General features: G+C 48.1%; 1 protein-coding gene across 1 annotated transcript in view; it reads left to right on the top strand.

Moving 5' to 3' along the window:
* Rd3 (RD3 regulator of GUCY2D) overlaps positions 1-16,257 on the top strand; it is a 36,407-nt gene that overhangs the window by 7,999 nt on the left and 12,151 nt on the right. The window contains exon 4 of the mRNA XM_063272732.1: positions 69-15,574. The gene's annotated coding sequence lies outside the window, so the exon portion shown is untranslated. The remainder of the gene's footprint in view (positions 1-68; positions 15,575-16,257) is intronic.

Here is a 16,257-nt window from a genome sequence, read left to right on the forward strand (position 1 = left end):
GGTGGAGCCCAGAAATCGGTTTTTAGTTTTAAGAACCACTGACATTCTCCAAACCCTGCTTCTCTTAGCTCTCCTCCCTCTGCGGGTCAAGGCAAGCCCGTCTATAGCCTACCTGGAACTCCCAACCTGCTGGCCTAACCCTGGGCAGCCGCTGGAAACCTGATGATGATGACCAGACTCTTCAAAAGTTATCTGAGCCAACCAACTGTGTGGGTTATTGGGTTTCTTCTGTGTCCAGTTTTCAAAGGTGAGCGCGTGCGTGCGTACACACGTGTAGTTCCATTGCCTAGCCTTGGATAGCAGAGACCCCTTAGCACCTTCTCCTTGATTGCCCCTGGACACAGGAAATCCAGAGAGCAGCAGGCAGGATGGATATCTCCCAGATCAGATGCCAACATACTAAAGACAAGGAGATTTTTGACAGTAAACAGAGGAAGAGAATGCCCGATTATCTAAGAATGATGATTTCTAGTCTGAATAGAACAGACGTGCATCCATGTAGCATCGTATACGGAGCAGCACCAGTCTGCAGACACGAAAGCTAAATAAAGGTTTATAGATAAGAGGAGAGAATGTGGTGCTAATCAGATCTACTGGTATGGAATGATAACACAAGTTTATCGGCAAGAAGGGACATGACTGATGACTTTGCTTTTCCTGGGAGCCCCGAATAAACACCAGCCATAGCAACAGCGACAGCCACAGCAACGGCGACAGCGTCTAGCTCTGCAAACCCTCAGCAACTCACTGAACTTACAGAGCATGGTGTGACCTCAGCATAGATGAGGACTTCACCAGAGCTGCACTGTGGAGGTCCCACCTTAACTAACCCTCTGCCTGCTAGCACCCCTGAGACAACTGGGACAAAATTACGTGCCATAGGAAACTAGTGGCTGGACTCTCAGGTGAAGGTCTGATGATACTCCCACGCCTCCTTCTGTGGGGAGACTCAACCCTGACCTCTTTGAGGGTCTCCTTCGAGTAATTACAACTCCTCTGATTAAGATGCCAACAATGGGGCTGGAGAGATGGCTCAGCAGTTAGGAGCACTGGCTGCTCTTCCAGAGGTCATGAGTTCAATTCTCAGTACCAACATGGTGGCTCACAACCATCTATACAGGGATCTGATGCCCTCTTCTGGCATGCAGGTGTACATGCAGATAGAGCACTCATTAAAAAAAAAATGGTAATAGCTAAGTTATACTTAGAGAATTCCTTGTAGGCATGCATCAAAAACTAGCTCCTGGCAAGGGCTCATGTAAAAGAGAAAGGGGAACTGACAGTTATTCTTAGCTGGTCCAAAAGATAACTGTTTGTTTAAAATAACATAGTACCAGAATTTTCAGTCCATGTCTAAGTGAAATGAAAGACAGCTTCATCCCAAGGGACAGAGGGAGGAGTTGGTAAGACCAGTATAAGCCGCTCATACCACACTTGAAGCAGTTCTCCAATATCTGAGGTCAGTTGTTATTGCATGTTGCAGACTTGAAGGTAACCATTTAAGGTTTCTTCCTTTCTTTGTTTCTTTCTTTCTTTTTTTTAGAGAACATAATCGACAAGCTAAAAGAGATGATGAAACAGAACTGGGAGTGGGGTGGTAAAGAGAAGACTCATTGACTAGAAGTGCTACTGTTCTTACAGGAGACCCGAGCACAGGTCCCAGGACCCTTGGCAGGCAGCTAACAAACAGCTGTAGTTTCAGCAAAAGACTGGCGACCCAGTTTAATCCTAAAGGTGGAGGGAGGGAACAGACTCCACATCATGTCCTCTGACCTCCGGATGTGCACCATGACACTTTCAACAAACACTTGTCTTAGTCAGGGTTCCTATTTCTGAATAAAACATGACCAAGAAGCAAGTTGGGGAGGAAAGGGTTTATTCAGCTTACATTTCCACATGGTTGTTCATCACCAAAGGAAGTCAGGACTGGAACTCAAGCAGGTCAGGAAGCAGGAGCTGAGGCAGAGGCCATGCAGGGATGTTACTTACTGGCTTGCTTCCCCTGGCTTGCTCAGCTTGCTTTCTTATAGATCCCAAGACCACCACCCACCATGGGCTGAGTCCTCCTGCCTTGATCACTAATTGAGAAAATGCTGGATCTTTACAGCTGGATCTCATGAAGGCATTTCCTCAAGGGAGGCTCCTTTCTCTGTGATAACTCCAGCTTGTGTCAAGTTGACACATAAAACCAGTCAGTAAAATTCTGATATCCAAACTAAAGATGACTTAACAAGAGAGAAAACAGATGAATATTACTCATGAAAGAGGGGTGCTTCCAACAACATCTTAACAAATCAGACCTAAGAATGTGTTGACCAGTTCTTACACCATACCCAAACTGGATTTAGCAGAGTACAAGATTTACTTTATTTTTAAAAGTCAGACAATATAACTCACCGTTGAACAATTTAGAAGTAGAAATTCAAATATCATTTTGACAAAATATTCATGAATTCAAATGCCCTTTGACAACCCAAGCTCTCCTAAATTAGTAATAGGAGGGAACCCCCTCAGTTGGACAACTGACGCCTTTGAGGAACAGACACGTGGCACTATGTTTGATCCTAAAAGGGTAACCAACATTCCTGGGCCAAGAATAGCATTCTATCCTGGAATGTCTGTGGATGTCTGAGTTAGGGAAACGGCAAGAGACATAAAAGGGACCAAGAATGGAAAGAAAGAGTCATTCTCTCAGCAGCTCATGTTTTCTTATAAGTACATAAATCTTCAAGAATATACAAAAGAGACCTAGCCAGTCAAGGGGGCTTGCTGCCAAGTCTGAGGACCTGAGTTCAATCCTACACAGTGAAAAGGGAGGACCGACTCCTATAAGTTGTCCTCTGACCTCCACTTGTGTGGTGGCTCTTGTATAACAACACTCACACTCTTCCACACACAAAATAAGCAAGCTAAAGAAAAAAGTGTAAAGGTCTCCTCAGATGAAGGGATGAGATGAGAGCCACAGCCAAGCTGTGCCAATGCATGGCTTGGGCTAAGCCCACAGTGTTTCTTTCTCTGTTCTATTCCTAGGCCTAGGCCTGGAAGCTTCTAGCCTCTGTACAATCTAATTTTCCAAACAGACTAATTCCATCCAGCTTCTCTTGGCCTCTTCCTGAATTTCTCTGCTTGACCTCATACTAACTTGGCAATCTGTTCTAATCTTCTGGCTACTTTTCATTCTTGGGCTGGTTTTTCTGTTTTCACCTGTGTCTAGTTTGTTTTCTCTGCTACCTGTCTCTGTAAAACTGTCCCACTCAAACACACACACACACACACACACACACACACACACACACACACACACACACACACACCTTTCACTCCCTGTGCTGCTCTAAAGTAGCCTCTTCTTCTTGTCCTCATGTGAGTTGGGCATATCCTATCTCTGACTCATTCTGTCAAATCTTTCTCTGATTCATCACTTTGCCCCTCAGTTAGATGTCACTTTCAAACATGGCTGCCTCTTTCTACAAACTAACGTTACCTTCATTCACTGTTAGGGATTAAAGGCGTATACTAAGGGAGTATCTGTATTCCAGAGCCAGATCACACTATAATCCATGACAAGCCTGCATTCTGACCAGATCAAATCTTTGGATGTGATCCCTTGTCAGAGCAGAATGTTGCTGAATTAAAATTCCTCTACAAAAACAAACAAACAAACAAACAAACAAACAAACAACACGTATAAAAGAGAGAGGAACCAGGAGGTGGTGGTGCACACATTTAATCCCAGCACTTGGGAGGCAGAGGTAAGGCCAGCCTGGTCTACAGTCAAGGATAAATGAGAGAGAGAGAGAGAGAGAGAGAGAGAGAGAGAGAGAGAGAGAGAGAGCACAAAACTCAGTAGAATCAAACTACATTGATATGTCAATTCTCAATTTATTCACATTTGCTAATATTGAAATCCCTTTACGGTAGCTAGAGCTACTGGAGCTGGAGAGACAGCTCCACAGCTAAGAGCACACAAGTGCTCTTGCAGAGGACCTGAGTTTGGTTCCCAGATCCATCAGGAGGCTCACAGATACTTATTGGGCTTGCTGGTTGGCAATTTTATCAAATTAAACTGTAGAGTCAGTGTAGTCCTGACTGAAGTTCAGTAAGGGGTCTCTGTGGGAACCAACAAGGGCTTTCTACATGTCCCATGGAACTCGGAAGAACCTTGTCTTAGTCACTGTTCTGCCACTGTGAAGAGACACCGTGACCAGGGCAAATTATAAAGGACGCGTTTAACTGAGGGCTTGCTTACAGTTTCAGAGGGTGAGTCCGTTGTCACCGTGGCGGGGAGTGTGGTGGCAGGCAGGCATGCAGGCATGCAGGCATGCAGGCATGCAGGCATGCAGGCATGCAGGCATGCAGGCATGCAGGCATGCAGGCATGCAGGCATGCAGGCATGCAATACTGGAGAAGTCGCTGAGAGCTTACATCTGGTCCACAAGTAGCAGGCAGAGAAAGAGAGACTGGGCCTGGCATGGGCTTTTGAAACATTAAAGCCCACCCCCAATGACACGGTGCAAAAGGACTCCATTCACAAAAAAGATAACTTACCAATTGCGCCTGACTATTGGCAACTCCTGTCTTCCCAAATGAGTTTTGCAAACGTACATACATGACTATAAGCAAAAGTTGGCTAGAAACATAACAGGCCAGGCAGAGATTAAGCTATTCAAAGGAATGCTTGCATCTCACACCATCAGACTACTCAAACGGTCTCACACCATCAGACTACTGAACCAAAGTACCCTCCACCCAAAACAGGAATTTCCCCAGGAATCTCATGCTGGGAAAAGAGCAGATGCCAGCCAGAGAGGAATCTTGTCTCTCTCAGAGAGCTCTAACTTGTCTGCCCACCTGACTGGGTGAGACTGATGCCAGACAAGGACGGGTCAGTGGAGGGCAGGGCTACACCATGACCAGGACTGCTTAGACGTGATATCTTTGAGCTCTATTTAAACTCTGGTCTCACCTCAGGACCCTAAAGACTGACCTGGGGGCGGGGTGGGGGTTCTCTGGATCCCTTTGTCCCTCTTCCTAAGTGGCCACATACAATAAATCTCCTTTTCCTGCTTTCTATGTTTAGTTAGGTTCTTGTAATTGGCTTATTAAAGACCAATGGCTGGCCCTAGCTTGGGACAAGTCCAGTAACATAACTGGATCACAGATACCCACGTGAGTTCTGAGACCCATCTGGGAGAAAACGTGAAAATCCACAAGGCTCTTGCGTTCTGCACAGATTCACAAATAGCAGTCTGAGTAGAATATGTAGGGTTTCAGGACACGTGGAAGTGCATGTATGTTCTCAACACTGTTAGAACCAACAGCCCGCATGTGAGCAAGTACCAGAAGCACTGCTCACCCATACATATGCATGGAGAATAAGCTGAGGAGGACGGTCTGGAGAGAGCCCCTGGGAGCCGCACGTTGAGCTTACCAGGCATGGCCTACTACGGTTGCAATTAAAAAGATCACCCGTACCAAATGCAGGCTAAGATGCGAGGGGCCTGGAACCCAGCTCGTGGATTGGAATAAACCAGTGTGACTGTCGTTCTGCCTGCCGCACAGCAGAAGCCAGTGCTGAGGTGAGTCAGTGGCGAAGCCAGCTCAGCAGTGAGGCAGCAGTGAGGTGTCCTCCCCAGAGGGCGATTCTGGGAGGTGTTTTCTTTTCAGTTCTGCCTGCCCTTGACAAGCCGCAGCACACGGACCCTGGCGTGAGGCATTAGATTTTTGTTTGTTTGTTTGTTTGTTTGTTTGAGAGGGGAGTCTCATGTAGCTCAGACTGGCCTTCAACTCTGGATCCTCCTGACTCTGCCTCCTTAGTGTTTCGATTACAGGCACATGCAGCCTTGCCCAGGCTTCCATTTGTGGGTCAGTCTAGACTCTGGGGGAGGAATGCCTGACCCCACCCTGCTCTCTAGATGCAGACTCTAGGAGTGTTGGGAATTGGCCCTAATGTTTTCTCTTAATTAGACTCCCAAAAGCTATGCTTTCAGATGCTGAGGGTCCCTGCCCACAGCTGGCTTCGGTTGGTATTAAAGAATTTCTGTACAGCCAACGGGTGGGCGGGGAGACAGAGGTGGGACTTTTAGATTGCATGGGCAAGGGACAGAGAGAGGGAAATGGAGAGGGGGGAAGGGAGGAGGAGACTGAAGAACAGGAGAATCAGCATAATGGAGGAACAAGGAGAATAGACTTAAAGGCCCACCAACATGTAAGATTATGGGAAAGTGGGCCTAGGGACCATTCCCCTGAATGGGTCTGGGGTAGCAGAGATGAAATACAGATTTTAAAAGATATTAACTCAGGAATACTGGAGGGGAGCATGTGCTAGCCATGGAAGGTTTAGAAGTGCCCAGCTATTGAGCTAGTCAAGGCATATCAAAATTAGCTGGCGTGTGTATGTCTTTGATTTGTGAATCCAGAGATCTTGGGCAGTCGAGACCCAAAGCGGTTTAACTAATTCACTGCTCTATAGAAGTACCTTTTGTCTGCAGCAACAGAGGAACCAGGGAAGCGATTTGCAAGGAGTCGGGGTCTCCTGTTGGCCGCTGTTCTCTTTTGCTGGTATAGCCTTTGCTCCAAGATGGCTTTACAGAAGTTTTTATAGGACTCAGGTGATTGCAGACTGTAGGTTCCCCCTTCCTGAGGCAGGCTAGTGGACAAAAGACTCACATCTGATCCCACTCTCTTAGTAACGACCGTATCCCTCTGAGAACAAAGATCACCGCTCTCAAGATCTCTTAGCCTTGCTAATTATTTTGCCTCTGTGTCGTTTCAACATATTATACAATTGGCATATCTGTCTGCACCAAATGATGCTTGGTGCCAGAAGAGGACAGAGGAAGGTGTCAGATCTGCTAGAACTGGAGTTATAGATAGCTAAGAGCCAGCGTGTGGGGCCATAACTAACCCCAGTGCTCTTCAAGAGTACTCAGGGGTCTTAACTGCTGAGACTTCTCTGTAGCACCAAGACACTGTTTTTTTTAAAGAGCAAAATAAGAATAACAATGATAATAATAATATGGAAATTATCAGCATGTCTTTGTGTATTTTTGTATGAGCGTGAGAAGAGTTCAAAAGAAAGAAACAGATAACTATGTTCTCTGTAGTCTGTCGACTGTTCAGCCGACTTTGTAGATCTTGTCTGCTGGACCTGAAATCTGAGAAACTGAAAGAGTGGGGCAGACCAGTCTGATGCTGTAGACAACCTTGCTTCAGCTTCAATGCTTCTTTAGACATGAATGTAACAAAGAAAGCAATGATCTAAGGAAGGTTGTTTGAATTCAGAAAAACACGTTCAGAACAGCGTGTAAATAAATACCAGTAAGCACATACTAAATAATAACAGAACAGCCCTGTGGTGTGTTCTTTTGAGACCCCGCCTAAGCTCTGGGAATGGGCCACACTATCATCCCTGACCCAGCTTCCCTTGAGTCTAAGGATAAAAGACACACACACACACACACACACACACACACACACACACACACACACACACACACAGGTTGCTCATTTTCAGCTTGCCTTCTGACACAGTTGCTGGGTGTTGTTCTCTCCAACCTGGAAGAGCGTGACCTTATCAATATCCTTTTCTCTTCACCTCCCCACCTGCCCTGAACTTTAGTTGCTCACCTACATCTAGTCCCTGAAAAATGTCCCCAACCACCTGCCTAGGATCAGTCATAGGCGACCAAGTCCCGCCTATCCCTTCCACCCAGAAATTGGCCCATGGCTTCTTTACTGACAGATCAAGGACCAATCGGGGAACAGGACCACAGCATCAGCACTACCCCTATACAGCCCTCTCCCAGAACTTTCTCAGGACAGACCAACATAAACACAATTGCCTACAGGTAGTAGAGTATAAAAGGAAAAGCACAAAGGCAAAGTGGAAGGCCATATCCAGAGTTGGGGTACACAGACCAGATTGGGTTCTATAGCTATGATCAGACATCCAACAAGAAATAAACGTGTCTTATAAATTAAATGTAAATGTTTCAAGCTTGGGGTGTGAAATCATGTTCAAGAGCAACCCAGGGAACACAGTGTACCTGAGGTAAACTGCTCTCTGCCTTGTTTCCTGGAGCCTCTCTCATAGTTCCTCAAGGCATTGTTCATCATGAGATGTTCTTATGACCATGTTCTGACCGTAGCCTCCATGGTGGATCTGGAGAGCTCTTCGTTATTCTTCATGCATCTGTGCCTTGTTGCTCTGGTGTCAACCGCAGGAGACCATCTGACAGGATTAATGGACTTTGACCAATCAAAAGAGAGAAGCTCAGTGTAGAACTCTATAGCTGTTCCCAGAGCCAACTGAAGCACCAGGCAGCCTTGCTGTAATTGTGTTGTAGATTACCACTTGTGTTGGAGAAAATATTTAATTTCAAACAGAGGTTTTTGCCTCACCTTTGATCATTCGGTTCACAGGTAAAGGACATACAACTTTTATTATTACAATAAGCCTTAATCAGCCCTAGAGCTTGGCAGATATCTACCCTCTAAGCTATTAGAATCTATTTCCCATCAATCACCCTGAGTTATAATTTACCATGTCCCGCATGGGCAGCTCTTACTCCAATTGGCTAGGCCCTCGTGGCCATGTTTTTATGATTCACCTACTCCATGGCAGCTTCCTCCTCTCTCCACCTTCTTCTCTCTCCTGTGTTCCTCCTTGGACCCCAAGTCCAGCAACCCCAAACCCTGCCTATGTCTCTTCTGCTAGCTATTGGCTGTTGGCATCTTTATTTAACTAATGGTTTTAAATCAAGGAGGAAAGTCACATTGTATTTATGGATTCTCTCATCCCTATGGGCAACCAGGCCTTGGGAGCAGAGTACTTACCATTACAATACATAGTAAAAGATCAAAGCTCAACATGTTACATGTGAACTCCGGGCTGGTTGTTTAACTAGCTATGGTATGTATGGGCTTCCCCTACGCACACCAGGATTGCAGGGGAGAGGTAGGGGTGGGGCCAAGGCAAGATGGGGCCCTGGGACTTCCTCAGAGTCTCCTTCTGGTTCATTCTGTGGGCATCAAGGCTCAGGGCTAGGATTGATGAGGGTGATAGAAAGGGTGTATGCTGAGGATATTCCCGTTTCTCAATAGATACAGAAAGGGGTCCTACCATAGGTCCAGTCTCCATATGAGCTATGTTCTCATGCATGTAAAGTGAAAGTGGAGTTACACCCATAACGTAGGCTGGTACAGACTTAGCACATTTAATGATCGTTCTCCAGACCGTCATTTTAAGTTTTTGCATGAGCATGAACTTCGTAAATCAAATACAAATTAAACTCCCATGTGACAGACTTTGCAAGCGTCTGTGGAAGGATACATACTTGATGTGGGGGTTGGTTTAGTGACTCAGTGTGTACTCTTGGAGAAATGTGGCCTTGTGGTCAATGTCATTGGAGACCCTAGGCCAGATGTCTCTCAACCTGTAAGTTATGACCCCATGGAGGTTGGGTATCAGATATCCTGCATATCAGAGACTTACACTACAATTTATAACAGTAGCAAAATTAGTTATGAAAGTACAACAAAAATAATTTTACAGGAGGGGTCACCACCACATGAGGACTGTATTAAAGGGCCACAGCATTAGGGAAGTTGAGAACCACTGTCCTAGACGGTTCAGGCTATGTGATTCACAAGGACAGAGGACTCCTTAGTTCTCCAGAGGAGAATGTCTGCTCAGAAAGAAGTTTAGACAGGAGGAGGAGTCCACCAGGGAGGGGACAGGGGAATGCAGGGGAAGTCCACCAAGGGCTGTGGGAGAAAGTTGATCCTCAGTTAAGGTTTCACCAGCAGAAGCCAGGTAACAAGGCAACTGGTTTTCGTTGTCATGTTTACTAGCTTGGGGGGACTCTAGGGACTGGGGTGTCCAGGAGGAGCATAGCCAATCAAGAGTTGACGCTTCAGCATTGGGCACTTGGGACACACGCCTTCCTGGCGCCAGCTAAGTAGAAATAGATGAGGAACTCTGGTCAACAGGGAATTCTGAGCCTGTCCTTGCCAGCCTGCTCCCAGCCACTTGAGAGAGCTGAAGGCAGAGCCTGGATTTCCCCTACGCACACCAGGATTGCAGGGGAGAGGTAAGGGTGGGGCCAAAGCAAGATGGGGCCCTGGGACTTCCTCAGAGTCTTCTTCTGGTTGACTCTGTGGGCATCAACGCTCAGGGCCAGGATCAATGAGGGTGATAGAAAGAGGGTGTATGCCAAGGATATTCCCGTTTCTCAAAAGATACAGAAAAGGGTCCTACCATAGGTTCAGTCTCCACAGTGTTATCAGACTTTGGGGGTCACAATCTGAGGGCCAGGTCAGGCCCAGCCACTTGTGTTCAATAAGCCCAATGACAAGTGGGATGCAGAAAGGGAGATTCATTCAATGTGGTTGAAGAAATAAATTTTCATAGATATGAGAAACAAAGTTGTAAAAACGAGGTTTTGAGAAATACATCTGGGGGTCAGGATGCCTATGACAAACTTGTGACCTTTCTGAGAGATACAGCTGACGTCATGATGCCCAGTGATATGATAAAGTTTTGGTGATCAAGATTCTGACTAAGCTAATTAAGACAAAACAAAACAAAACAAAACAAAATACCGTTCTGGGAAAGACCCCCCTATCCCTCCCTGTGGTAAATTCTGAGAACAACGGCAAGATGTCATCCTGACCCTGCTTGACCACCCAGTTCACCCCCCCTTCTAAGGGATGTACCAACTTAGCCCTTTCCCAGTGATTCACCAAGGCCAGGTGTAGGACTGGATGAGGAAAGTGACCAACTGAGCCAAGAACAGCCCCTTGAGCAGGCCAGCCAATACCTGACCAGATCCTTTGTCCTGTGCACCACCAATGGGAATGGGCCAGCTAACACTGTTGCTGAAGTCTGCCCTCTGTAATGAATAAAAGTTGTGTGCTTTTTGGGTTCGGGGTTGACTCTCCCTGCCCGGATGAGCAACCCCATGAACGTGGATTAAAAACTTTAAACCCTAATGCTATTGCAGCGGTCACATTGTCAATCAGTGCTCTGTGGGTTGCGCTCCTGAGGTAAGGCCACTGTGGGGTCTTACAACATGGTCACATTGGGAAGAGGGACAAAGGGATCCCAGTCAGTCTCCAGGATCCTGCAGGCCAAGGTTTAAATAGGGGACAAGGATATCACATCTAAGCAATGCCAGCCAAGGTGTGGCCCCGAGTTCCACTGACCCATCATTGTCTGAGCTTCAGTCTCATTCTGAAAGGTGGATTGACAAGTTGTGAGAACTGTGTAGAATCTCTTTCCAACAGGCCAACTGGCTGTGGCCATTTTTTCCCTCCCAACATGAGAGTCCTGGGAGAAATTACCATGTTTTGTTGGGTCCATTAGTTTGACAGGTTGAGGTATACAAGAGTCCCTTTAGAGTATCTTTGCAGGGTCGCCCAGACAACAGCTATCCAGTCCAGACTTGGGTCCTGAGAGGTCCTTTGAAGAGGACCCTGCCCTATTCATTCACAACAACCCCTGTCTCTGTACTAAGATCCTAGAGGAAGGGAAACTTCAGCAATACCTCCAAGACACTGGAGATTGAACATAGGACCTTAAACTCAGAGATAGCCACCAGAGGGCAGGAAACAGAGTTCCAAAATTTTGTCTTTGATAGTCTGGGACTACACGGATCCACCCACACTCCTCACACTTTGAGAATTGCTAAGTGTTATGCAAATGTATGCATGAGTATGCAAACCCTATGCAAATACAGGATTATGGAGACACATGGTCTGCGCTGAGGAATTAGGAGTTTGGATTTCCCCTGTTAATGCTGCTTTGGTGACATCATAAGTCAGGGAGGTCAAGTTCCTTCTTTTTGGTTTTGTACAAGTTTTTTCTTGTCCAAACTTTCTTTTTTTGTCCCTTTATAGAGACCAAACATTTTGTCACCACATGTTTATTAAGAGGTGTTTCCCAAGAAAAAAAACAAGCTCGACATCACCTAATCAGTGGTTCTCAGCCTTCCTAAGGCTGCCACCCAAATAGAGCTCCTCATGTTGTGGTGACCCTCAACCATAAAACTGTTTTTGTTGCTACTTTCTTACTGTAATTTTGCTGCTACAATGGATCATAATGTAAATATTTTTTGGAGATAAAGGTTTGCCAGAGGGATTTTGACTCAGCTACACCCACAAGTAAGCTGCTCTATTCCTTCAGAGCGCAAGGATTTCCTTCATCCAGGACAAGACTTGAGCTTCTGGTCTCCTGATCGTGCCTCAAGCAGAAGTGAGACACAGGTCAGGTCAGGTCTCAGTGTCTCTCAGTGTCTGAGGCAGAGAGGCCAGGTTGTGGCTCCCATCCCAGCCATTAGACCCGGCTCGAGTCTCAGTTCTGGCCTGGCATGCAGACCACCACAGGGTGCTGTTGGTTTTTCCAAGGCAAAGCTAGAGATGTGCTTTGCCGTAACTGTCCTTGGGCTGCAGAGATGGGAGTGCTGCTACCTCTGGAACATTGGAGCAGCTCCTCCGTGGCTGGACAGTCTGCTTCTGAAATGCATCGGATCACAGCTCCAAACTTTGCTTTGTGAATTCTCTTTCCAGTCCGACTGGAGCCCGGGGGCCAGGCCACAGCCCTCTGCTTTTCCTGTGGTTGATGGTCAGTTCTGCTCTTTCTTCTGCGTGCCGTGGTCGTGCCGTGGGTGTGATGGGGGATGGTACGGTGGTTTGCCTTTTGGAAAACAGCCAAGTGCACTGGCTTAAAACAAAACCAGCTCTGGGGCCTCTGCTGATACATCTGGAAGCTTCCAGCAGACTTTGCAGAGGGCCAGGTCCTAGTCTCAGTGCACAGTGGCATCATTCTATCCTCAGCCCCAGGACACAAGTTCAATCCCTCCCTCAGGGTCCTGGCTCCATCCTCATTCAGCCCAGCAAGGTCTACTATTTTAAGGTCTATGGAAATACCTCTTCTCTCATGCATGTCCTAACACGTGAAAGGGATGGGTAGGGACCTCCTCTACAGTTCCCAGGTGACCTCCGTCCAGGGCCAGCTAAGGGCAGAGCAATCTGAGACAAGAGCCAGGGCAACAACCGATAGCAGCCTTCCATGGGTCAGCACTAGTGCCTTGCCATGCTTGGGCCCGGAGCCATTTGGGACTCAGAATGTAACCCAGAATTCCACACTGCACAGACAGGGGCACAGCCTGCAGCTTCCCTCCATCACAGAACTGGGGATGCAGGGGCACACAGCCTCTTCCCCCTCCCTCAGAGAACAGGGGATATGTCTGGTTCTCTCAGTGAGACTGACTGTCATGATTGTGCCCAGAGGTTTGTAGGATTTTCTGAGGCCACAGGGGTGCAGTGGGCATGAGTGGTTTAGAGCAGAGGATGTGGTCCTGACTGTGAATTTGCCTGCTGTGTGCTGTGTGAGGAAGTTCCCAGCCCCTTCTGATGCCATGACTCCAGCAGGTATGGGAATAAAAGACCTTTACAGCTCTGTGCTTGTGGATTCTCAGCACTGCAGCCTGGGGACAAGGGAATAGGAGGTGTTGAGAGAAGGGGACCCTAGGTAGACCTCCTCGCCAAGGTGTCCCTGGACCTCTGCAGATGTCTGCACACCAGTCACCCCAAGCTGGAAGCCCTGGCGGGTACAGGAGATGGCCTGCTTTCCCTGCCTTCATCTTCATCTGGTGGAAAGTGTTCAAGTGGAGCTTCAGTTAAGGGAGTTCAGAAGGGGCTGGTCAGGCATACACTCAGTGTTTCCAGGATGAGAGCTCTGGCTACCCTCCAGTCTGTGAAAGGTTCCCAGAAAGAATGGTCCTGGCCTTGCTCCTGGTCCAAGGCAAGACACCTAGCTAACCCGTGGGAAGGGTGCTATCAGTTGGTCAAGCGATGGTTTGAATGTGCTTGGCCCAGGTATTGGCACTATTAGGAGGTGTGGCCTTGTTGGAGTGGGTGTGGCCTTGTTAGAGGAAGTGTGTCACTTAAGGTATGGACTTTAAGACCCTAGTCCCAGCTGCCTGGAAGCCTGTCTTCTCCTAGCGGCCTTCAGATGAAGAAGTAGAGCTCTCAGCTCCTCCTGCACCACGCCTGCCTGGATGCTGCCATGTTCCCACCTTGTTGATAATGGACTGAACCTCTGAACCTGTAAGCCAGCCCCAAGTAAATGTTGTCCTTATAAGAGTTGCCTTGGTCATGGTGTCTGCTCACAGCAGTAAGACCCTAACTAAGACAGCCACTCTTGTCCTGACACTTGCCTCAGATTGCTCTGGCTGTAGCTGGTGCTGGACGGAGGCCACCTGGGAACCGTCATAAGGTCCCTAACCCATCCTTTCACCTGTTAGGACTGTCATGATGTGAACTTGCCAAGAGAAGTGTCTGACCATAAGACCCAGCTCCTGACAGGAGACCCTGCGGCCTCTGCCAGAGGCAGGAAGGCAGAAGAATCTGCACACTGTGTCCCCCACCGAAAACCTCAAATTTGCAAGCAGGAGGGCGGCCATAGCTGAGCAGCCTGGCATGGCTTATATCCTCCCTGCTGTGCTTCCTGCTTCATTTTTAACATGATTGTATGAGATGCGTTCGAAGCCATTCCCTCCCCTGGTGCTGGCCCAGCATACCCTAAGATCTGTACAGTGCGGGCTGCTGGTCCAGCATACAGGCCCCAGGATCTGACAGATCGATGCTCCTTCATGGAATATCATTCCTTTCTCAGTGTCTCCTCACTCCTGTGAGACACAAACAGGACTACTATTGGTCTGCAAACAGGACTACTATTGGTCTACTATGTGTGGTGTCCAGAGAGCAGAAAGGCAGGGACCCAGTGGTGAGTGCAGTGAGGGGCAGGCACAGCAGGAGGCCTGGTAGTCTCTGACATCACTTGGACTTTCCAGGACCCACTCACTGTCTCTCTTCTTCATGGACCTGCCCGAGCCTTCTGTGCCTGTGCGTGCTGTAAGGGAAGGAAAGACAGAAGGGGTGGCAGGTAAGGGAGAGAGAAAGGTGGAGACAAGTTCATGGGCTCCTGATGCTCAGAATAATGCTCTCCTGGATGAAAGAGTATTTTGCCTTCAGGAACCATACAACAGGCAGCTAGAAGCATCGGCCGATAGCAGACTCACAGAGAGTCTGATGAGTTAGTAGCGTCAAACTGGATAGTGCGGAGAGAGTAAGGGTTCAGATGCCTTCTGGGAATACCGAGCTCTCTGTGTCAGGCCAGCCCTCCCTCACCGGCTAATACTGCTGGGCCAAGAGGCTTAGGTGGGTCTCCATGACAACCGCAGCTGGCCTGCCTCCAGGTTCTGCAGGGAGCTCTGGGGACACACATACACACTCCACAAACACCAGCCCAGCTGGGTCCCTCCTCCAGTTGGTGCCTCCAGGACAACTCCTCAGAGAGGAAGAGCAGCAGAAAGCGCAGGAGGCAGCCAGCAGTAGGAGAGGTGGAGGGAGGCTGAGGATGGCGCTCACCCTTCAACTTCTACCAGTTTGCCGCTCAACTTTCTACTTGCCCTAGAAGATATCAAGGCTCTCTTCTCCTGCAGTGTGGAGCAGAACGCAGGAACCCTACAGTGATAGTGCCGTTGTCCCTGAAGGAGGTGGACCTCAGGTAAGAGGAGGGTGTCCCCAGAAGTGGCAGCTTCCTGCACTTACAGTGGACAGCTAGCCCTTTAGGAGTCAGCCACCGTTGGCTATGAGCCACCTGGGAACCAGAAAGTAAGCCATGCAAGACCCCCTCAGTCTTCACTGGTCAAAGATGAGCAGACTTGGGCACGATCTTAAAGGGGCCCATCCTGGTTCATAAACTTATAGGAAGCCACAGCTGTTGTCCACTCTGGGCAGAGCAAGCATCTGAGAGAACCAGCCTTGGACTCTTCCCTTGTGCTGTGCAGGGGACACAGGCAAGGGGAGAAAGCAAATCTCAAATTAGAGGGGCCACCCACCTGAGAAATACAACTTTAGCACCTCTGAGATGCAGAGTCAAGGCTAGACACACAGCAGTGACCAGGAAACGTGTGGACCCCTCCACAATGGCGCAGCCTCTGAGGTCCAATAAGACACTAGGGAGGGGACCTGGGTGGGGGGGGGAGGGTGCAGTGGAGATGGTCTCATTATGACATCGAGATGAAGGGGTGCTTCGTGGAGATTGTCCACCAGTCAGATCTGAGTTTGCCTGCCTCAGTATGAAGAAAACTGACTGAAACTCGTCAGTCCACCCATCTACCCACCTCTTCTCTACTCACCTATCAACTACTTATCAACAGACCCCTCTAACCATATATGCATTCATTC

Source organism: Rattus norvegicus, chromosome 13 (genome assembly GCF_036323735.1).
Source record: "Rattus norvegicus strain BN/NHsdMcwi chromosome 13, GRCr8, whole genome shotgun sequence".
Taxonomy (NCBI): domain Eukaryota; kingdom Metazoa; phylum Chordata; class Mammalia; order Rodentia; family Muridae; genus Rattus; species Rattus norvegicus.